The sequence below is a fragment of the Sceloporus occidentalis genome, unplaced genomic scaffold, assembly GCF_023333645.1.
Source record: "Sceloporus occidentalis isolate IW3139 unplaced genomic scaffold, rSceOcc1.0.p SCAF_2, whole genome shotgun sequence".
In the NCBI taxonomy this organism is placed as follows: domain Eukaryota; kingdom Metazoa; phylum Chordata; class Lepidosauria; order Squamata; family Phrynosomatidae; genus Sceloporus; species Sceloporus occidentalis.
Window position 1 is genome coordinate 169,926,316 of NW_028316982.1, and position 12,191 is coordinate 169,938,506.

The window sequence follows — 12,191 nt, forward strand, 5'->3', positions numbered from 1 at the left end:
CTTCCTTCAGAGTTCTTCTGTGAGAGATCTTTTGAAATCAGTTCACCACCTACATTAAAAAACAAACAAACAAACTCAAAGCAAGCCAGTGACATGGAACATCAAGCACTTAAAGAGCCAGAGTGTATACATGAAGAACAGCTGTCATGTGAGGAAGAGTTTATCTCTTTCTGAATTTCTAGATAAAAGCTGATGAATTAAATTCCACTAAAAAAAACAGGCACTTTCTTGTTGGAGGTAAACAGCCATTTCCATTTCTGATCAATTGTTTTACCTATGGTAATTCATACCAGTTGCTGCAGAGTGAGAGCACAAGATAGGAGTAAACAATGCATGCATTGAAAAAGAAAGTACTGTACCCTGCAGTTTACTTTGTTGTTGCTGCTGCTGCTGTTTTTAAAAATTCTACCTTGTATCTTACCTCTTATTTTGTATTTTAATCTTTTGGGGGGACAAGAACCAAAACACTAACTTACTGGTTCTCAGACATTTTACCCTCATGACCTTCTTTCTGTGTGGGCACTCCCCCCCCCCCAATGTAGCATAGGGTTAAGGTGGTAGCATAGGACAGTAGTGAGCCCAGATACATGCTCTGGTCCAGCAGTTCGCAGGAGTGGTGCACTTGCACTGCTCCTTCTCAGCTGGCTGGTTGAATGTGCCATTTGTTTGGGACTGATGACACCAAGGCTGCTTCTCCTCTGCCTCCAAGGAGTCCAGCCAGAAGCAGGTGATGGCAGCAACCTTGGGGCAAGAGGTGTTTATGGCCTCTTCATCACCAGAGGCCATGGTAGAGCCTGGCTCTTCTTTGGCCACCATGTGCCTAAGGTGCACTGAGCTAAGCAAGCACACTGGTTGAGGCTGCAGCAATGTTTTGCCCCAAGAACCAGGAAAGTGACACAATAGGTGAGAAAAGAAGACATGATAGCTTGGAATGGGTCCTTCCAGAAGCTATGATCCAGTGAATTTTCCCACTCTCCTCCTCCTCCTTCTCATTCCTCAGGCAGAGGCAGCTACTCCAAATGCCCTCCTTGCCTCCATGTCACAAAAAGTTTGTGAAGCAGAGGAGAAGGAGGGATCGAGATCAGGACCTCCAAATCTCGGGCTCCCATTCAGCAACTCTCATGCCCCCTCAAGGGGAGGGGATCCCAACCCAAAATTTGGGAACCACCAATCACCTTTTGGCTTCATGTTACAAGTTCGGTTTGATAACATGACAGATATCATGGTGAGATTCAGCTTTGTAGCAGTGAGGAATTGAGACATCCTGAATTAAGTGGTGAAAAATGCAGGGCATAATGAGAACCAAATCTCAAATATTTAGTTATATTGATAAATATAGCTTACGATCTAAAGAGCGCTTATGACTGTGCTCAGTTCTTTGCAGGTCTTTGCCATTGTCTTCCTCTGAAGCTGAAAGAATGTGACTTGCAAAGGCTGTCTAGCAGAGCAGGAATTCAAATTCTGGTTTCCTGTGGTCCTAGGGTCGGTCTACACTGGCCAAATACTTCAGGCTGCGCCAAGAGTATTCTGGCCCAGAAGCTGCTCTGACTTATCCTTGTTACCTGCACGTTCCACAATGATGCCGGGCTACACTTTTTTTTTCATTCATTCATTCATTTAGTAGGCATACAATGTCTACTCAGTATTCATTGTGCCACCCACTGCTACAACTGCTGGTGCAAGTTGCTTCGTTGAGGGCATAAACAAGCTGCCCAGTGTCAATCACATGACTGGGTGCCTCATTGTGCCCTCAGATGAGCAGTCCTCAGAGGAGGCAGCACAGCAGGACACAGTGCTATGAAGTGCTCTGGATTTTCTGGGAAGATCCCAAAGCAAATGGCTAAATTTAGGTTAAGGGGGAGATGTTCTGGATTTGTTGTGGAACTGACTTTCCTACATGCAGGCAGTCCACATTCAGATTGAGCCTTTGGCCTTGCATTGTTTGGACAGGGTGATGCTAGAGCGAGGAGAAACCACTGCAAATGGTCCATGTAGACATGTCCCTACTTCAGCATTCACACCACTACACCACACTGGCTGTCTGCATATAAAGATGCTAAATATGCAAACAGCAAAATATAATAGCCACAAATCTGTATCATCTGCTTAGTCATGTAATTGCCTTATTTATGTAGCTAAGTAGCACCTCCCAACCTGACCCAAACCCCAGTTCTCACTTACTAGGCAGCAGCTGTTGAGAGCAACAGGGGTCTATTCCCCTGTTGATCAAGTGTGACTATGGCGGGATACAGACGGGCAAAAAGGGGTGTGTTCATGACGTCATGAAGGTAGAGCCTTCAGACGGCCCTTACCTGAATGCCGCCATGAACACGCCGCCCGCACGCCCCAAGCGGGAAGAAGCGGCATTAAAAAGGTGCTGCTTTTCCCCGCTTCTTTTCTGTATGATGCGCAGCTGCGTAGCTCCGTCTGTAAGCTGCTGCACCGGTACGCCAGAATTGTTACGCTGCTAATTTAAGTTGCCCATTTAAAAGCTCCGTGTCTGCTGCGTCGCATAATGAGTCGGGGTCCTGGAACATGCGCAGTTTGCAGTCAGGCTTTAATTGCAGCGTCAGCTGCCATGCAGGTGTGGAAGCTGCAGCACAGCTGCAGCGCATTTTAACACTCGTAACCCTAACCCTAACCCTAACCCTAACCCTAACCCTAGAGCAACATGTACGCATGCGCTGCTTGGAAAGTTTGGAATTTAAAGTGAACCCCTACACACATTCCTGTGCCATTTTCACCTAACAATAAAAACCCCTAAAACTTTAAATCTTTACATATGTACAAGGGAGGTGATGGGGGATGGCAGGGGGACAGCGGTGGCAGCGGCGACAGCTGTGGCTGTGCATTGCAGATTCAGCAAGAGCGCGGGGACCAAAGGAGAGGAGGCATCCATGATGCTGGTGACACTACCAACGTGCAAGCGGACAAGGATGCCAACACCAGCTGATCACCAGCTGGCAGGAGACCACCATTGTTCTTGGGCAGGGCGAGGGAAAAAGTTTTTAAGGGGCTTAGGCGCTTAAATGTGCACATATGCTTTCTGCCGCCGGTGCTGAGCGCCGCAGCTGCGCAGCTGCGCATCCGCCAGCCGGCAAAAGAAAAAAAAAGCCCCGTTTTTGGCCGCCCGTGCAGAAGCTGCCTCTCTCTTTGCAGCGTCCTCCGAGGCGGCGGTTTGGAAACTGTGGGTCAGAAACGGCCCCAGGTGAGGCGTCTTCACTGCCCCCCATGTGGAAGCCCCATCACCTGAGCCACGCCCCCGGGGCAGGCGGTCTGGAGGCTCTGTATTCAGCAGAATACACCTCCAAGATGTCTTCCCCTGCCCGTCTGTACCCCGCCAAAGTGTGACAGTCAGAAATAGGGTCCCTGTCCCTATGCAATTCCCCCTCACACCCAGGATCACTCATGGGATGGGAGTGGAAATGTCAGTCACTGCTTCCTCATCAACAAGGGAACAGGCCTCCTGTTGCTTGCAGCTGCTGCCTGGTAGGTGAAGATGGGGGGGGGGGGGCTTTCAGTCCTTAGGTGAAGATGGGGGGGGGGGGCTTTCAGTCCTTAGGTATCTCTAAACTAGTGAATACATAGGGATTGTGAATATGAAGTCACGAATGCTTACCTGTAGGTTATGCATTTGTAACTGCCTTAGTGAATTCTAACCCACATGATGTGAAAACTTAAAACACCATCTGCCCATTGAATGACATATGTGAGAACAGGTAACTGGAGATGTAAATTAGTTTAATGTTACTTGGATACAAGGAGAGAGGAAGTAGTCAATTATAGTTTAGTGCCAGCATTAAAACAAAGAGGGCCTGAATGGTGATATACACACACAGTACATAGTATGTGTATCTAAACTTGAATATGCTGACTAAATCATAAAATGGAAAGGAAGTGTAAGTAGTTTTGGCCTCATACACCCCTCAAAACATTTCAGATTGTCAGTATATTGCAGAGACAAACATTGCGGTAAGGTAAGACTTCTTTGTCTTCTGTTTTTGCTGGAGGCTAAGCATGAAAAAGGTTTCTCAATTCTAAATTTGTGTCCATTATGAGTTTTCTATCAACCTGCTTCAGGGTGAAAATCATGCAGACAGGTCTCCAGGTGTTGGTGGACTGCAGAGATAACCAGCAATAATAATAAAATAGATAAAAATTTAATGCACATTTATGTATTTACTAATGTGCTGTACTTCCAGATAAGCCAATGACCAAAGTTATTTTCGGTAGTTTATGGGTAAAGGTAAAGGGAAAGTACACAAAGAAAAAGAAAGTACATGAAGAAAAAGAAAGAAAAAGCTAAGGCTTGTGGCCTTCCAGATGTTGACAGACTAAGAGTCTTATTGCATGTGAAAAGAAAGACGAAATGGATCAGGGGAATAGTGACTTTCTCTATGCCTCCCCACATGCCATCGAAGCACTTCCATTCTATTTCCAAGGGAGAAGGTCAAAAAAGTGTGTCTTTTGCCATGCTGGAAAAATCAGTTGGGCAGAAGGCACGCTTTTATGACCATCTGTCTTAGGAAGGAGAACAGAAGTGCTATGACAGCATGTGAAGAGGCAAAGAGAATGTCACTACTCTCCCAATCCATTTCGGCTTTCTTTTCTCATGCAATCAGGTAGTAAAATTCCCATCAGTCATAGCCATCATGATCAATGGTAAGGAGTTCTGCGAGCTTCTTGCAGGAGGGTGTGTGCATAATTTCCACCCCTTATCTATGTGTGGTCCAGTTTTTCAGCAGCCTGCAGCGTCTCTGTAGGTACCTGATCCACCTGCCTCTACAACCCCACTGAATGGCTCTGTCTCCCATTACTACAACAGCTTCTGGCATGTGCAGCCTCCCTCCGGAATCCCCCCTCCGTTGCTCATTACGATGTCCTAAATTACAAGTGGGCAACTGTAATGGGGCAGGGTTCATTCTTCACTCACTCACTCACACACACACCTGGGTAGGCCACAGCATCATACCTTCCACTGTCCTGGTTGGGCAGGAACAGTCCTAATTAATCCTCTGTCACCCAGTTTTTCAGCTGCTTTTAAAATGTCCCTTTTTGTCTCTCCTCCTCCCACTTTCTTCTTTTTTCCTCAGCTTACTTCAGTTGCTTCAGAGTGAGTTCGAAGTGCAGACGTCATTTGCATTCAGTTAACTCAGCTTGGGGAGAGAAGAAGAGTGAGCAGAATCTGGCCCTTCCCAGTAGGCCCAAGCAAAAGCAAACTGCTGCAGCATCTCCTAACTTGTGTCTTCTTCCTCATTAATATGTGTTGCCATCTTGACCACATTCTATTTTTACTTGGACACATCTCCCAGTTTTCTTCTATGAAATATTGGTGAGTATGCACTATGTTTCCACCCCAAAACCATAAGTGTCATGGTATCACAACTGGCTTCATTTGGCCTCTTTTTCTCTCTCCAGGATTTGGAGAGCCAGGCGAGATGGAAGAACCATAACTGCTGGAGATTTTCAGGCAAGAATATGGGAGATAATTATTTTTTGTAAACACGATGGGGGGTCTCTGGAAGCCTTTGGGGTTTCCTGAGGACCATTAAGTATTACATAAAGGAAAGTTGGTGCCACTATTTCCAGACTCTTCTGGGCACAGTAGTCCAAACAGTAACTTTTCTCCCCAGATCAAACACACTGTAAGCTTGTGATAAATGCACTTTTTACAGGAAAGACCTAAACTGAGAAGGAAGAAAAGATAGGTGAGATGGCAAAATGAAGAATGGCTTGATATGGGAGTAGCAACTACACTCAAACTGCAATTAATGCAAAACTGCTACGGTGGGATTTGTGTGATCTTCCAGGCATTGTTGTACTGCAGCTCCCAGCATTCCTCAACATTTTGTGCTAAGATAGGGCTGCTGGGAGTTGCATCCCAGGAACACTGACATGTTGCCTGATTCCCACTCCTGCTTTGGAGGTTTAGTGAGGTAACGGCAACATATTTCTATATGATATAGCTGTATTGGCAGAATCTATTTTGTAACAGTTCTGTACAGCTGCCTTCCTTGTAGAGTTTGCAGAGTGTTAGATAACCCATCTGGTAAGTTCCCCATTTCACACAGGTGCCATCTGACAAGCAAAGCAACTTATTAGTTCAGTTTGTTCAGTTCCACCTACGGTTGTGCAAATGTCTCGGTTAAATCCCTTCCCTTGGAATGCACTGTGTTCAAAGAAATAAATGCTTAACAACAACTTGAGTAAATCCTCTTGACATAGTTTCCACATTTCTGCTGGAGACAGAAGCAGATCTCTACAAAGTAGGTCAGGAACTCCAGGGAGACATCATCCCTCCTTTTTATTTCCCCCCCCCCTCCTACCTTGAAGTTCAAAGAGCATAAGTAAGTTCATTGCAAAAGGAAATGCAAACTTATTTGATGGACTGATACTGAGCCTCACGCCTAAAGCTTTGATGACACCTATATAGGTCATATAGAATCATATAATTTTGACACAAAAGCAATTTAAACTTGGAAATAGTTTTTTAATCATTAAGTTTTCCTGTAAACTACTGAGATTAGTGTTTGACCAACCTATTCTTCACATTAGCTTCAAACATCACTGAAGATAAAGCAGTGCTGTTTAGGCATCAGCCAGTTACTAACTTTATGTAATTTCTCTTCTGAACCATAAACAGTAATGGGAACAATGAAGCCCATGTCTTGGATGGAACACGTTTTTCTATAACCCATCAGTGAAGGTGAGATATTGTATGAGGATATGCGGAACGGCCTTCCGTATTGTGGCACCCCATTTATAGATTTCCCTCCCCTTAGATGACAGACACTGACATTGGCTTTAGTTTGGCACCAAGTTCAAACATGAGCTTTTATTAAAGCCTTCAGGAGTCTAATTTCTGTCTATATATTTTTTAGTTTGTAAATTATTTTTGATTGTTTCACCTTTTGTTTTAAATCATTTAAACTGGTTTTATTTTGTGATATCCCAAAACCCTTACATATATGAGCCTGCTAGTTTGATCTTCTGGGAAGGGTTTACTCTTGGTTCCACCACTCTCACAGGCTTGTCTGGTAAGAACAAAGGAACAATTAAAACTGATAGCTGCCTAACAGGCAGCCCTGGAAGTTCAGCAAAAAACTCAGCTATCATTACAGAACCATATCAAAACAGTACAAAACCCTTGTTCTCCACTGCCCACCACCATTGCTGTTAACTTCTGTGCATCTGACAAACTTCAAAATCCTCTCGGTGATACTGAATTGTCCACAAATTTTCCTTTGACAAATCCCACCAATACTAATAACCGCTTCAAAAAACATTCTGCCTTTAAAAGTACAAACTGACTCTGAAACCATCTGCTTTATTTTCCTAGCCTGGGAGATAAGGATATAGTTAGGCACTATAACTGGGGCTAGCATAGTACTAAGACTGATCTGTGATGCTCATTGAATAAACATGGTGTATCTGAGACTAAATTCCAGATGCAATCCTTTCAACCTGAAGTTTGTTAGATTCCAGTATTAAGGGCAGTGGAAATAAAACTGTATGCAGTACATTTGTCTATTTTTTTTAAAAAATATTGCTATTCCTTCAAAGAGTGCACAACAACCATGTACAGTAAGTTAGATGACGATAGAACGAGTGAGAAATGCCACCCAATGATAGTTATTATTACCAATAATGGCATATGTGTGTGTGTGTGTGTGTTCAATTGCCCATTTGATCCATGAGCTGTCTGTGATTACTACCAAATTAGAATTTGAACTGACCATATCTTCAAATATTTTGGTGAAAACTTCCATGAACCCTAACAGTGTAGCGAATGGTCCAAATACATCAATGTCCAGTTGCCTAACATGGCATTTGACTTTCAGTTCCTATAGATCTGCTCTGCCACCCATCTTTCAACTGAAGATAGATGTCATGCTGAAGATCTGTAATTGGTATCTCCATGTTTTGTTGCATGAATTGTTCTGGGGGCAGATCTGAGAGACATTGAAGATTTTCACACGGCATCGTTATATCGTTCTTTTAACGTCCCAAAGTGTAGTGGAATCGTCATAACAGATAGACGATTCCAAAAGATTTTCACATGAGGTTGTTAGTGTTCTTAAAATGTTGATATATCAGAATTCAGCAACAAATGATTACAAAACGATTTCAAAACAGTTGAATTGCTGAATTCTGATATATCAATGTTTTAAGAACACTTACAGCCTCATGTGAAAATCTTTTGGAATCGTCTATCTGTTATGACGATTCCACTACAGTTTGGGACGTTGAAGGAACAATATAGCAATGTCATGTGAAAATCTTCAGTGTTGGGCAAGAATGTTTCAGCCAGCCTTCTTCAACTTAGTGACTTCCAAATGTGCTGGATAACCATAACGTAGAATCAGCAAGTGCCTGTGCTGGTTTGAAATGGTGAGAAATGCAGTCAGACAGATCCAAAGAGCACAAGGTGATGAAAGCTGGCCCCCCCCCCCCAAAAAAAACCCACTTTCCAGTGACCTTCCTCACTATAAATCCTCCTTTTTCCTATTTCGTCCCCCATCACCATTGTTCATGGGAGCTTCAAAGGCCGAAGAAAGAGGAATGGACTCTGAGGTAATGCATGAGACCAATGAATAATGAGAAACATTCAACTGAGTGGATAACTTGTGCCCCTTCAGATGTTGAAGTGCAATTCACATTAGTCTTAGCCAGTGTAGTCAATGGTAGAGAATGATGTGAGGTGCAATCCAACATCTGGAGAGCCAGACGAACCCTAAATATACCCTGCTTAAATGTTGTTTGCCATCCAAGGAAGGTTAAAGATGCCCATGATACCTTGCAAATGCTTCATTATGTATTGTTTGATGATCACACTGTGATGCTAGTGAAAGCTGGGAACCAGTGTGGGGTAGTGGTTTTGAGTGTTGGACTATGACTCTGGAGACCAGGGTTTGATTCCTGCCTTGTCCATGAAACCTACTGGGTGACCTTGGGCAAATCACACTCTCTCAGCCTCAGATAATGCCAATGGCACACACATACACACCCTCTGAACAAATCCTGCCATGAAAGCTCCATGACAGGTTTGCCTTAGGATCACCATAAGCTGGAAACGACTTGAAGTCACAGCACAACAACAGTGAAAGCTACATTGAACTAACAGTCAATGCTCCCTGCATTTTTTTTCCAACTAGGCAAGCTTAATATATCAACTGCTGCAAATGCATGCAAGGCACATAGCTTGATAACACTCAATGAAAACACTGTCTTGTATAACCATTCACAGGTTATAGCTATGGGTAGAGAAGTGATTTTTCCCCATGGTAAACAGCACCATCTTCTGGTTATATCTAGCATGCTTGTTTCGATGTGTTAACAGGAGTTGATGTTTGTGCCACATAACATATGAGCATTGTTCATGCAGACAAGTAGAAGAAAATTAAATACACCTTTTTACACATGATGCCCCCCCTTTGTATTATGTTGTTGTTGCTGTGTGCCTTCATGTTGTTTATGTTTAACATAACAATCATACAAGCCATTGTGTTCCCTATTACCATGTATGGATGTGAGAGCTAGACAGTTAAGAAAGCAGATAGGAAGAGAATTAATACATTTGAGATGTGGTACTGGAGAAGAGTACTGAACTTACCATGGACAGCCAAGAAGTCCAACAAATGAGTCCTAGAGCAGATCAAACCAGAGATCTCTCTGGAAGCCAAGATGACAAAACTGAGACTGTTGTACTTTGGCCACATCATGAGGCAGCACAGCTCACTGAAAAAAACCAACAATGCTAGGAAAGGTGGAGGGAAGCAGAAAGAGAGGAAGGCCACATGCTAAATGGATGGACTCTATTGAGGAGGTCATACTTATGAATTTGCAGGACCTTGTGCAGAGCAGTGGAGCATAGGGAGTCTTGGAGAGGTCTCATCTACAGAATCGTCATGGGTCGAGATTGACTTGAGGGTATTATTGCTGTTTGGAAGAAACATCATCTGAAAAACATCCTGCATTTGCAGGTTTTTTCTACTTTTAAATCCCATTTCTGTGCGGGACAAGCTTAAATGCAGAGTTCAGAAATAAACACTGTGGATTATGATTACCTGGCTAGTGAGGGATTTAGGGAGTTAAAAGTAACTTTTTCAAGTTCTGTTTAGAACACCAACATTATTAATGCTCCAATGCTAAGATTATCTTATTAACACCTGTTTGTGATTTCAGCAGGCAAGTGACAACAGCTATCTGCATAAAGTACATCTACCCACTGTTGCAGGGCTGGGAATCATGTTGCCATTCAGGTGTTGTTGAACTGCAACACCTAGCAGCTCTAGCCAACAGTGAGGAATGCTGGAAACTGCAGTTCACCTACATCTGAAGGACTGCATGATTTCCACCTTTGATCTAGGGAAACTTGTTAACAGTTCTCCATCACAGTAAAATCTGAAGGAAATGAATACTCTGGACCTCAATTGATATGGATCCAAAACATCCCTCTCATGCAAACTGCTACACAATCATTTCTTGTCCTGAAGTCATCCCTCCCCAGTTGGAGTTACCTCCTGTCTCCACGCTGAAGTGGAAAAGGGGGTGGGGTAAACATTTTAGCAGAGTTGTATGGTAATGAATGGGTTAAGTAAAGGAGTGAGGGTGCACCTGCCAGCCCTGCCCATTTGGGCCCATTCACACTGTACAATTGTAGCGCTATGATTGTACTTTACCTGCTGTGGTTCCATTGTATGAATTCCTGGCTTTTGCAGTATAGGCCAGGGCAATTAGAATTGTCAGCCACAGAGTTCTCGTGCCTCACCAAACTACAGATCCCAGGATTCTGTAGGATGTTGCCATGACGGGTTAAGGAAATGGAAGTACCACTATATTTGATTGTCCCGATGCATAACCTACTCAGGACAAGAGGCTGCCATCAGAAATGAGTATGGACAAACAGAATGGTCTCCATTCAACAAAGGGGTCAGGCAAGGCTACATACTATCACCCTATTTATTCAGCCTGTATGCAGAAAACATAGTATGCAGGGCAGGCTTAGATTCAGAGGCAGGAAGAATGAATGTTGGGAGAAGGAACATTAACACAATCAGGAAAGCCTGGAGCAGCACATTGGTCAAATGGTTTTGGAGATGTCTCATCCACAGAAGTGCCCTGTCAGGGTTGACCCAAGGGCAGTTAACAACAGCAACAACAAACTTCACATTCAGATTCCATAGGATGAAATTATTGCAGTTAAAAGTAGAATATAGTGCTAGAATTGTGTAGTATGAATGGGTCCCAGGAAGCTCACAAGCAGAGCACACAATGCCCCCTCCCCCCAAAAAAACCCTAGCTTCCAGAGGTACATTGCATATGCGCACGGACTCTCTGAACATGTGGCCGTTGTAGCTAAGGAATTTAACTTAATCCCCTTTAAAAGTTGCCTAAGATGCTAGTATACATCATTAGCTTCTGGAAGCAAGTTATATCATATAATCAACAGTTGTGTGAAGCAGTATTTTCTCCAAAAAATGTCCCAAAAAACAAACACAAACATCTGTTTTTCAGCCAGAGTGATTTAGTAACAGATGTACAAACAGCATTCTGGGACTTAAGACTGTCCACGTTAAAAGCGTCCCACTGCCCCATGAAAACTTAGTGGCCAAACTTGAAGCAATCATACAAACACTGAGTTGGAAGGGGTCCCAAGTGCTATCTACTCATTTCACTGCAGCCTGTGAATGAAGCAGGAGAGGGAGAAGAGCCATGCATATCACTAGCTCATACGTGAGAAATTATAAATATACTAAGTAATTATAGTGTGGATCCCAATTTTAAAAAACAGATTTGACTTTCAAGTACCATTTGTTGCCTTGGCTGCATACTTGTACATTTCACACTGAGCCATGCAGTTAGCCCAACCTCATTACCTGCATCCTGTAGAGATCTCATTTTGATTTAAAAGCCTCCAAGTAACTTTCATGATTGGAAATAGAGGAAGTGTAGATAGGATGGCAAGCAAATCTTTTCATACAAGTAGATGTGCCAAGATGCAAGGAGAAGAAATAAATTGCTCTCCGTGTGGCTCCATAATAACCCAGGGCTAGGTCTTTCCAAAGAAGCTGTTTAGAATGCAATTCCATTCAGTTTCTTGAAAGTCCTGTTTGCTACATTAATGTTATATTCTAATATGTAATCATGCACTTAAAGGGGAGGGGGGAGTTCCATTCAGTTGTTTAAAT